This window comes from Rattus norvegicus, chromosome 13 (assembly GCF_021556685.1).
Source record: "Rattus norvegicus strain SHRSP/BbbUtx chromosome 13, alternate assembly SHRSP_T2T, whole genome shotgun sequence".
Taxonomy (NCBI): domain Eukaryota; kingdom Metazoa; phylum Chordata; class Mammalia; order Rodentia; family Muridae; genus Rattus; species Rattus norvegicus.
The window spans coordinates 91740814-91753911 of NC_141546.1; the positions used below are offsets into that span (position 1 = coordinate 91740814).

Genomic DNA, 13098 nt, shown 5'->3' on the forward strand with positions numbered 1-13098 from the left:
TAAGCTATCACCTATAATTTCATCCCCAAACACAATTTACAAGTCAGTTCCTAATCAGTGAGGATCAGAAGCAATTTTATGTCAATATCAAAGGTACCTTAAAACTATTTCCAGTATAGTTACTCTAAATAAGCGATGTTCTTCTTTCCCTGTGTCTTACCAATCTCTGCCATAGACTCTGTATTTGTGCAAAGGGCTCTCCTGATAAACTAAACCTACTAAAATTCCAAAGAGATAGTGGAAGATGTCTTACTTACAACAAAGAATGTATTTTTGCAAACACACCCTAAAAGTTATTTAATATAGTAACGGATCACAATTTCTTATATAACTTGTGATAACTTACCAATGAAAAGAGGACTATAAGAAAAACAATGGAATATATCATTAGGTAAATCACAGGCAAAAACCTGCAACAGTTTATTTTCTACCTATAATCTGCAACTCAATTCCAATAGTGTAATATAATTTCACACCTATTCTTTACCAAAGGAAAAATTTTAATAAACAGAAAAGAGGATTATAAATGTATTTTATAATTTACATAGTATACATGAATACTATTTATATATGATTCTGGAAATATATAAATACTTGTTTTTGCATATTTTTATATTTGAAAATTGCAAAGCTTTTCAAATAGTTTAGAGACTTTAAAAGAAGCAGCTAAAAAAGGCTGTGGGTAGGCAAAAAATCTGGCATATTTTCTAAATATCACTCCTTTAGTTATTATTGTTTGTTCTAGTAGAACATTGCAAGAAGTAAAACTTTACATTTGCAGGTTTGGTGTCAACATGCTTAATCTTGACCACTTAAAAATAAACACTTTGTGCCTAGCGAGCGCAAGGCCCTGGGTTCGGTCCCCAGCTCCGAAAAAAAAAGAAAAGAAAAAATAAATAAATAAATAAACACTTTGTTAGTATCAATAAATGGCTACTAGTCCATGTAAAATCATAACCAATTTAGCAAACCAATAATTACAGCAATATTGAGAGAAAATATCTTTGTAGATTTTTATGCATAATTTCAGAAAAATTTTAAACTTTTTAAAGTACACAGGTCAAAAAAAATATGATTAACACGGTAAAACAAAAAAATCAGCAACATAAAGGCAGTATTTAATCGTCCAAAATTTCCAGATTTTGCTTTGTTCTAAAGAAGCTATCCCCTCCAAAGCAGCTGTTTAACTAAAACGCCCACGTGAGAGACAGAGTAGAATGGGTCCTTACAGACCCGACCACCAGGGTATATCTGGATAAACTGTACTTGTCTGGTTTTCAACACTCTAAGTCCAGGCTACACTTAACCACATGAGTCAGAGTGACATCTAGTGGTAAATTGACAGTTGGTATTACATTACTTGCAGATACAAATGTTACTTAGGGCAATGTTGCTCAATATGTATTCTACTTTGATATTTTAAGCCAACATTTCTATTCATGAATTCTAAACTTCTGCTTCATTTTCTCAACACCTGTAGTCTTCTGTTTTCTATTTTTTAAGCCTTAAGTTCTTTTCCATTTATCTAGTTCTGTACAGAATCTAGGATCAACCTAGATTCTATACAGAATTTTGTTCATTTACTTTTTCTTTCACTGTACACATTTTATCATTCTCTGCCCTATTTCATAAGCTATTTTCGGTTTATTTCTTCTGAGGGTAACTATATTAAGTCATGAAAACTAAGCCAAATGAGTCCACTGTAATTCATGCAACTCTGGGAAAGTGCTTAGCATTTTTAGTTCACACAGTGAGATCATTATCTTCTCCCCAGGCTCCTCCCTCATCTACTAGGAAACAAGGGACAATGTTTGCAAATAAATTATACATACATATATATATATATATATATATATATATATATATATACACACACACACACACACACACACACACACACACACACACACCCCAAAGGCTGTTTCAAGAGCTAGCTCCCTTTCATGTGTCCAGTTCTTTTTTGTTCCTTTCTTCAAATTTACTCATGTCCTTGATTTTTTTTCTTGAATCTTCAAAATTTCAGTCTGTATTTGGATGCTTTCTCCGTAATCTATAAAACAGGTTCAACACGTTTCCACCTCAAAAGATCTTTCTGTGAACTACTGCAATCTACTTTCCTTTTACAAAAACAGTTCAAAGGTGACACTCCTTCTTTCATGAAACACTGACAATCTGCTCTCTATCACTATAATTTTATTGTCAATAACTGCTTAGAGGTGGCCAACAAACTTATCATTAGTGTTCTCTTTGCATTCTTCTCAAATTGAGATGTTTTCTTTCTCCCTTGGCTTTGAAAGTGCCAAGTAATCTTTCCTGATCTTTCTAGCTCCTTCTCCTTACACAGCCTGAATCAAATATGGAATCCATACTAACTTCAGTAAACTACGGGTGGATGTCGTTTTTAAACAAAGTAGCTCATTTAGTACATGACAATTCCCTATACATTTAGCCCAAATCTATAGTCTTCAAACTTACTAGTCCTCTTCCGACCTTCCCCAAACTCCCCCATACATGCATACTATTTCAGAAGCACAGCAAGCTGAGCATCTGTATCTTCTGAACCTTGCCATTTCTTCAGAATCTTGGCTTTGAACACCACACTACTCTTTACATAGTAGAGAGACAAGGGCAAGAAAACAACACAAGCAGTAAGAAAGTTGCTGTATGGATTTCCAGAGATTATGTGGCCTCCACAAACTTCAGCTCTAGCAATATACAATAAATGGACTTTGATTAGCCAATCTACCATTCACCCAACCAAACTTTTACTAGCTCCAGGGAAAAGACAGATACCTACTTAGGCTATCACAAGTGAGATGACTTGTTACTATATATAGATATGAAAAAACTTTTTGGATGTCTTCTTAATTGATTTAACATGACAAGATATATTTTACCTTAGGCACAATACTAACAGGTCTGGAAAATATAAAAATCTAAATACCTCTAAAATTGATCATATATGTACCTGAAAGGTTTATATATATTAAAGTGCTATGACACAGACATTTTAAAGCTTCTGAAACAATGAATCAACTTTAGCAACTATAAACTGTGCTTTCCAAAAAGGCTTTGACCTTGAAGTGAGCGTTCTTTATATTGATGACACTAAGTTAGCCTTTCTTGTGATCAATACTATAAATGTTATAGGAATTTTACACTACCCGCATTCACTACCTAAATTTTACATAGTGATAAATCTGTTAAATTAAACATCTTTTTCTAAAGGATAAATCACTTGCCAATTTTTCTAACTATTATCTCAATTAACACAAGTCTTAGGCTCGGTATTTTCAGCTTTTATTTCTCCAAACTGAATAAAACTGTAACCTTTTAAACATTAGAATCATGTAAGTGCTTTCTGTTCTTTTGGTTCTTAATAGCTCCTGTGTAATCTGAAAGCTTTGATCCACAGAATTATGTTCTACATAAGTTGTGAAATTTGAAGACAATGTCACAAACATTCACTGAAACTCAGCTAACATTGCTAGCCATGGTAGGCTAACAGCCTACATCTATACCTAACGATCAACAAAATGGGGCCTATGGCATTCTTCCTAGCTCCCCAACAGATCCTTCTTTTATATCTCCTTTTTAAAATTATTTCTTGCTTATGCCAGTTTCAAGTTCCTCATATTTCTTCCAATGTATCATAATACTTTGGGTCATCCTTAATTTGCTCAAATGTTCCATACATGGGAATACTTACTGTTCTCCCTACATTACTCTTTGATCTTAGCAGGCAACAAGAATGCAAACTGCTTTAAAGAAATGAGTGAAAAGAGAAAAAATGAAATATCTTGCTTACCTTGAATAAATTCAACAAAATTCATTGAAATTAAAGTCAAGACTACAAAGCAGAGCACTTAACTGGCAGGACCTCAGAAGCAGACCTGAAAGCAGTTAACTCCACTTCTGGGAATTTCTTCCCTCCCTTTCCTTGGAATACTGGCTCTCAAGATGTTCTGGTCTCATCAGAAATCACATAGACACTGGATATTCACTTGGAAATCTTTTTTTTTTAAAGAAGCAGAAACACATGGCTCAGCCTGAGAAAGAAGTGTCCTTGTGTGTGATTGATAGTGTATTTTTTTCTATTTTTATTTTACTTATTTGTAACAAAATAAAACATAATAAGATAAAAGCCATCACACTGAAGTTGGACAATGCAAACCAACAGAAAGAAAACAACCCAAAAGCAGGCATAAGAATCCGAGACCCACCTGCTCGGACTCAGTAGTCCATAGAAACACTAAGCTGAAAGGGATCCTGTGCACACAGAGGACCAACAGAGCCTGGGCACGCCCTGTGCTTGCTGCTTCGGTGTCTGAGAGTTCACATGAGCTTTGCTCAGCTGATTTAGAGGGATTTGTTCTCCTGCTGTCCTCTATCCCCACTGGCTCTAACACTTTCTGTGGAGTCCCTTGAACTCTGAGGGTAAAGATTTGATGGAGACATTTAAAGCTGGGTGTTTGATAGTTGTTCTTTTACAAACCAATCTTGTAAGTTATCCAGATTAAACAGAAGTGAATGGTTTCCTCTAGAGCATGTGACTGTCTCACCATGCAGTATGACTTCTCAAGAACCCCAGCGATTCTCTGTGATTTACCCCAGAGTTCTAGCTCTTAAATAGCCAGCAGTTGAATGTGTTATCAGAACAGAAATGTTGAAGCATGACAAAGATCCTCTAAAACTAAAAAAGGATGCCACTGAGGCCCTTTACCAAAGTCAATGTAACAATGAGTCTTCTTGTGTCAAAAGCATAACAGTTAATTTAACAGTTTGTTGTCCGGGTTGGGGATTTAGCTCAGTGATAGAGCGCTTGCCTAGCAAGCACAAGGCCCTGGGTTCGGTCCCCAGCTCCGGAAAAAAAAAAAAAAAAAAAAAAACAGTTTGTTGTCTATATGTTGTTCTTGGTCCATCAGTAAATAGTGGAAGAACAGAAACACATTATGAAAATCCTTTGTAAAAATGCCTTATTTATGACTCTTTTCCAATGGTATTTATTAAAACTGAACTCTTACACTATTAAGAAGGTGCGAGCCTATATAGTGTATTATCATTTGCATGGCCTTAAAGCAAAAGATTTCTTCCATTTCTTTTAATACATTAAATATTTAAAGTATACTCAATAAAAACATTTTATCTATTTAAATTCCAAATCCATTATAGCCATCATTTAATTTCAGTTTTATCAAATTTTTAATTATTATAATTAGTAAGTATTACATTAGTTGTTGAATTTATGTAGCTGTATTTCATTTAACTGTCAAGGGCAATACATGGCCAAGAATGGTGATTTTGCTTTTCACACTCAATGAACAGCTAACAGTATTTGGATATATTTTTGTGGCTGCAGCTGGGGGAAGGAGGAATCAGAGTCCACAAAAGTCCACAAAACAGCCTCCTTATTTGGTTCAAGTACTAAGATTAAGAAATTATTTTGTGCGGCTAGATACATGGTTCAGTGGTTAAGATCACTTGCTGCTCTTATGGGGGAATGGAGCTTAGCTCTCAAAAAAACACATGGCAGCTCTTAATGACCTGCTCACTATAGTTTAAGGAGACTGGATGCCCCCTTTTGGACACTGTACAGATATGAGCACATACAGACGTACACACAGGCAAAACATCCAATACACATAAAATAAAAAGAAAACACTGGAAGAATAGGAACTCCTTTGTGAGGGCAAGGACACTGTCTTAATTCACAATCTTCCCAGAACAGTTTGACATATATGAAACAGTGGATAAAACAAATCTCAAGATGCATTATTACTTCTCCTCATATCTTTTTCTTGTTCCTTGCTTATCTTTAGTCACAATGGCAAACCCAAATGAAAGAGTAGATAGAAGGGCTAAGAGTTTAGACATGGATTAGATTTTTAAAATGCCAAGACTACTGAATAAGCTTCATAGAAATCATGTGCTCTGTTAACAAAAACACAACTTAAATCACAGGAAATGCTTAGGAGTCTCTAAACTGATTTATACATAAACAGGAACTGGATACAACAAACTGTGTTCACAGAGACCAGAATACAAGTCTAAGGCTGCCTACAAATCAAAGGAGGTCCTTACTCAAACATTAAAACATATCTGAGAATTCCCATGTGCATGCACTAAGGTGTGAAGCTGCTTCTTGTCTTCCTGAACTCGTTGGGCAAAAGCAAAGCAGTTAGAAATATGAAGAAAGCATCACAATGGTCTATTCCTATCCAAGGAAATATCCTCAAAAACGTTTTTTTATCATGACCTTGGTCATCTACCAAAGACTAACTATAGATTAATTACAGATAAATGGATCTCAGTTTTTTCCTGCCAAGTAAAAAATGTAGATGGGGAAAGTTAGAAGAAAACATTTGTTGTTAGTCAGAAATTGACAGATCAATGCGAATTAAGTTTCCAGTTAAAGGTGTAGAACCAGAGTATAAACACATATATACCTTTCCTAATTTTATTTAGGTAAAGAGCTGAAAAATCAATGAGACTCAATACCCAATCTGGTACCCAATTTGGGGTTCTAAGTATCCTGCCCTATCAAAACAAAATAAAAGACAAAAGACCCAATATATTCTCTGGAAAACAACTGATTCTGATTCCAGAGTCTAGGCAGAGATTTTACAAGAGGAATCGGGAACATGTCACTGTACCAGACAGTAAAGGGTGTTCAAAAGATTGTACAAGCTTATTAAATCACAAGAATCTGAGGAGCTCCAAGTAGCCAAATGTATCAAAATCTGCATATCAAAATATCTATAGGGGCTGGGGATTTAGCTCAGTGGTAGAGCGCTTACCTAGGAAGCGCAAGGCCCTGGGTTCGGTCCCCAGCTCCGAAAAAAAGAACCAAAAAAAAAAATATATCTATAATCAAGAATTACTCTTAAACATAGAAATACCTAAAATTCTAGCAGTAGAGATGTTTGCTTAGAGGCTACATAGTAAAACTTGTTCCAAACAGATATATGCATAAGTTAAAAAAACAAACAAAGCATCGAATCTGTTATAACATGGTCCAAATATATAATCTACATCTCGCCATGAAGAAACATTAGACAAATCCTAAAAAAGTAGTCATGCTATAGAGTTAGTATGGAGTCTTATAAAAGAATCAAAGTCATAAAAGAAACTTCTGGAGCCATTTTAGATGAAAAATAACCACTAAGTCTTAACAATCGATGTATGAATTTGAGTTAAAATTCTGTAACAAAAGATATTATTAAAGAACTGGCAAAATCTGAGTGGGGTACAAGTCAAAATATAGTGACTTCTATATCAGAACTGACTTTTGACTTAGTAGTTGATACCCTTATAAAAAGAATTTTCTTCCTTGCTACAAAAAAGAGCCACGGGGGGCTGGGGATTTAGCTCAGTGGTAGAGCGCTTACCTAGGAAGCGCAAGGCCCTGGGTTCGGTCCCCAGCTCCGGAAAAAAAAGAACCAAAAAAAAAAAAAAAAAGAGCCACGGTAAGAGTAACAGAGCATCTACTCTATCACACAGGGAAAGGAGCATCATTCTTACTATTTTTCTGTAATTTTGAAATTATTCAAAAATAAAAAATAAGTAAAAGTATGATTTCATTTGTACTTTGGAGATTAATCTGACATATAAGACTTTTAATTAAATAAGTTGTGTTGATAAAAGATCCTTTATCCACATGTTATTCACATAAACTTTAAGTGCTCTACTCTTATGACAGGCAATGAACGCAGTACAAAACAGAAGTAAACAAAAATCGCCACTTTCTGAAGACCGTACCTGGACAGAGAGAAGTAAGAGGCATGTTAAGAAGAACAGAACAGTACAGAACAGCAAAGCTATGAATGGAAAGACAGCTGCAGAGTAAACTAAGGAAGCCCCTTCAAGGAGAGAACTTTAAGAAATACTCACTCAGGTAAGTAATTTTGCTTCCTAATAATTATGGTGAATAGGGTAAAGAACTCTCCTAACGGAGAAGAATCTAAAGCATGAAGAACAGGAAAAATAAGCCAGACAGGTAAGAATCTCTGGGTTTTATCTTTACATCACACAAAACAAACAATGGAAGCTAACCTAAGAAAGCATGTATATATGTACCAGGAGAGATGACAGAGACATTAAGAGTCACTCTGCTCTTGCACAGGACCCAAGTTCACTTCCTAGTACCTACAACAGCAAGTTCACCACTCCCACTGTAGTGGATCCAAGGTCTATGGCCTCTGCAGGAACTTACTCTAGTGTGAATGTGTATATATAAAACAATTCTTCTGCTCTGCTCCCAGACCCGGTGAGAGAGAGACCCAACCGCCTGGTCAGGTGGGCACTCCTGAGGCTGCAGAGCGGAAGAGACCACCAACACTGCTCACCCCTGCCCACATCCCTGGCCCAAGAGGAAACTGTATAAGGCCTCTGGGCTCCCGTGGGGGAGGGCCCAGGAGCGGCAGGACCCCGCCGGACCCTGAAGGAAACAGACCGGATAAACAGTTCTCTGCACCCAAATCCCGTGGGAGGGAGAGCTAAACCTTCAGAGAGGCGGACAAGCCTGGGAAACCAGAAGAGACTGCTCCCTGCACACACATCTCGGACGCCAGAGGAAAAAGCCAAAGACCATCTGGAACCCTGGTGCACTGAAGCTCCCGGAAGGGGCGGCACAGGTCTTCCTGGTTGCTGCCGCTGCAGAGAGCCCGTGGGCAGCACCCCACGAGCGAACTTGAGCCTCGGGACCACAGGTAAGACCAACTTTTCTGCTGCAAGAAAGCTGCCTGGTGAACTCAAGACACAGGCCCACAGGAACAGCTGAAGACCTGTACAGAGGAAAAACCACACGCCCGAAAGCAGAACACTCTGTCCCCATAACTGACTGAAAGAGAGGAAAACAGGTCTACAGCACTCCTGACACACAGGCTTATAGGACAGTCTAGCCACTGTCAGAAACAGCAGAACAAAGTAACACTAGAGATAATCTGATGGCGAGAGGCAAGCGCAGGAACCCAAGCAACAGAAACCAAGACTACATGCCATCATCGGAGCCCAATTCTCCCACCAAAACAAACATGGAATATCCAAACACACCAGAAAAGCAAGATCTAGTTTCAAAATCATATTTGATCATGATGCTGGAGGACTTCAAGAAAGACATGAACACACTTAGGGAAGCACAGGAAAACATTAATAAACAAGTAAAAGCCTACAGAGAGGAATCGCAAAAATCCCTGAAAGAATTCCAGGAAAACACAATCAAACAGTTGAAGGAATTAAAAATGGAAATAGAAGCAATCAAGAAAGAACACATGGAAACAACCCTGGATATAGAAAACCAAAAGAAGAGACAAGGAGCTGTAGATAGAAGCCTAACCAACAGAATACAAGAGATGGAAGAGAGAATCTCGGGAGCAGAAGATTCCATAGAAATCATTGACTCAACTGTCAAAGATAATGTAAAGCGGAAAAAGCTACTGGTCCAAAACATACAGGAAATCCAGGACTCAATGAGAAGATCAAACCTAAGGATAATAGGTATAGAAGAGAGTGAAGACTCCCAGCTCAAAGGACCAGTAAATATCTTCAACAAAATCATAGAAGAAAACTTCCCTAACCTAAAAAAAGAGATACCCATAGACATACAAGAAGCCTACAGAACTCCAAATAGATTGGACCAGAAAAGAAACACCTCCCGTCACATAATTGTCAAAACACCAAACGCACAAAATAAAGAAAGAATATTAAAAGCAGTAAGGGAAAAAGGTCAAGTAACATATAAAGGCAGACCTATCAGAATCACACCAGACTTCTCGCCAGAAACTATGAAGGCCAGAAGATCCTGGACTGATGTCATACAGACACTAAGAGAACACAAATGCCAGCCCAGGTTACTGTATCCAGCAAAACTCTCAATTAACATTGATGGAGAAACCAAGATATTCCATGATAAAACCAAATTTACACAATATCTTTCTACAAATCCAGCACTACAAAGGATAATAAATGGTAAAGCCCAAAATAAGGAGGCAAGCTATACCCTAGAAGAAGCAAGAAACTAATCGTCTTGGCAACAAAACAAAGAGAATGAAAGCACACAAACATAACCTCACATCCAAATATGAATATAACGGGAAGCAATAATCACTATTCCTTAATATCTCTCAATATCAATGGCCTCAACTCCCCAATAAAAAGACATAGATTAACAAACTGGATATGCAACGAGGACCCTGCATTCTGCTGCCTACAGGAAACACACCTCAGAGACAAAGACAGACACTACCTCAGAGTGAAAGGCTGGAAAACAACTTTCCAAGCAAATGGTCAGAAGAAGCAAGCTGGAGTAGCCATTCTAATATCAAATAAAATCAATTTCCAACTAAAAGTCATCAAAAAAGATAAGGAAGGACACTTCATATTCATCAAAGGAAAAATCAACCAAGATGAACTCTCAATCCTAAATATCTATGCCCCAAATACAAGGGCACCTACATACGTAAAAGAAACCTTACTAAAGCTCAAAACACACATTGCACCTCACACAATAATAGTGGGAGATTTCAACACCCCACTCTCATCAATGGACAGATCATGGAAACATAAATTAAACAGTGATGTAGACAGACTAAGAGAAGTCATGAGCCAAATGGACTTAACGGATATTTATAGAACATTCTATCCTAAAGCAAAAGGATATACCTTCTTCTCAGCTCCTCATGGTACTTTCTCCAAAATTGACCATATAATTGGTCAAAAAACGGGCCTCAACAGGTACAGAAAGATAGAAATAATCCCATGCGTGCTATCGGACCACCACGGCCTAAAACTGGTCTTCAATAACAATAAGGGAAGAATGCCCACATATACGTGGAAATTGAACAATGCTCTACTCAATGATAACCTGGTCAAGGAAGAAATAAAGAAAGAAATTAAAAACTTTTTAGAATTTAATGAAAATGAAGATACAACATACTCAAACTTATGGGACACAATGAAAGCTGTGCTAAGAGGAAAACTCATAGCGCTGAGTGCCTGCAGAAAGAAACAGGAAAGAGCATATGTCAGCAGCTTGACAGCACACCTAAAAGCTCTAGAACAAAAAGAAGCAAATACACCTAGGAGGAGTAGAAGGCAGGAAATAATCAAACTCAGAGCTGAAATCAACCAAGTAGAAACAAAAAGGACCATAGAAAGAATCAACAGAACCAAAAGTTGGTTCTTTGAGAAAATCAACAAGATAGATAAACCCTTAGCCAGACTAACGAGAGGACACAGAGAGTGTGTCCAAATTAACAAAATCAGAAATGAAAAGGGAGACATAACTACAGATTCGGAGGAAATTCAAAAAATCATCAGATCTTACTATAAAAACCTATATTCAACAAAATTTGAAAATCTTCAGGAAATGGACAATTTCCTAGACAGATACCAGGTATCGAAGTTAAATCAGGAACAGATAAACCAGTTAAACAACCCCATAACTCCTAAGGAAATAGAAGCAGTCATTAAAGGTCTCCCAACCAAAAAGAGCCCAGGTCCAGACGGGTTTAGTGCAGAATTCTATCAAACCTTCATAGAAGACCTCATACCAATATTATCCAAACTATTCCACAAAATTGAAACAGATGGAGCCCTACCGAATTCCTTCTACGAAGCCACAATTACTCTTATACCTAAACCACACAAAGACACAACAAAGAAAGAGAACTTCAGACCAATTTCCCTTATGAATATCGACGCAAAAATACTCAATAAAATTCTGGCAAACCGAATTCAAGAGCACATCCAAACAATCATCCATCATGATCAAGTAGGCTTCATCCCAGGCATGCAGGGATGGTTTAATATACGGAAAACCATCAACGTGATCCATTATATAAACAAACTGAAAGAACAGAACCACATGATCATTTCATTAGATGCTGAGAAAGCATTTGACAAAATTCAACACCCCTTCATGATAAAAGTCCTGGAAAGAATAGGAATTCAAGGCCCATACCTAAACATAGTAAAAGCCATATACAGCAAACCAGTTGCTAACATTAAACTAAATGGAGAGAAACTTGAAGCAATCCCACTAAAATCAGGGACTAGACAAGGCTGCCCACTCTCTCCCTACTTATTCAATATAGTTCTTGAAGTTCTAGCCAGAGCAATCAGACAACAAAAGGAGATCAAAGGGATACAGATCGGAAAAGAAGAGGTCAAAATATCACTATTTGCAGATGACATGATAGTATATTTAAGTGATCCCAAAAGTTCCACCAGAGAACTACTAAAGCTGATAAACAACTTCAGCAAAGTGGCTGGGTATAAAATTAACTCAAATAAATCAGTTGCCTTCCTCTATACAAAAGAGAAACAAGCCGAGAAAGAAATTAGGGAAACGACACCCTTCATAATAGACCCAAATAATATAAAGTACCTCGGTGTGACTTTAACCAAGCAAGTAAAAGATCTGTACAATAAGAACTTCAAGACACTGAGGAAAGAAATTGAAGAAGACCTCAGAAGATGGAAAGATCTCCCATGCTCATGGATTGGCAGGATTAATATAGTAAAAATGGCCATTTTACCAAAAGCAATCTACAGATTCAATGCAATCCCCATCAAAATACCAATCCAATTCTTCAAAGAGTTAGACAGAACAATTTGCAAATTCATCTGGAATAACAAAAAACCCAGGATAGCTAAAGCTATCCTCAACAATAAAAGGACTTCAGGGGGAATCACTATCCCTGAACACAAGCAGTATTACAGAGCAATAGTGATAAAAACTGCATGGTATTGGTACAGAGACAGACAGATAGACCAATGGAATAGAATTGAAGACCCAGAAATGAACCCACACACCTATGGTCACTTGATTTTTGACAAAGGAGCCAAAACCATCAAATGGAAAAAAGATAGCATTTTCAGCAAATGGTGCTGGTTCAACTGGAGGGCAACATGTAGAAGAATGCAGATCGATCCATGCTTATCACCCTGTACAAAGCTTAAGTCCAAGTGGATCAAGGACCTCCACATCAAACCAGACACACTCAAACTAATAGAAGAAAAACTAGGGAAGCATCTGGAACACATGGGCACTGGAAAAAATTTCCTGAACAAAACACCAATGGCTTATGCTCTAAGATC

General features: G+C 37.2%; 1 protein-coding gene across 11 annotated transcripts in view; it reads right to left on the bottom strand.

Annotated features, from left to right (window-relative positions):
- Positions 1–13098, bottom strand: part of Akt3 (AKT serine/threonine kinase 3) — a 281993-nt gene that overhangs the window by 203297 nt on the left and 65598 nt on the right. The window lies entirely within an intron of this gene.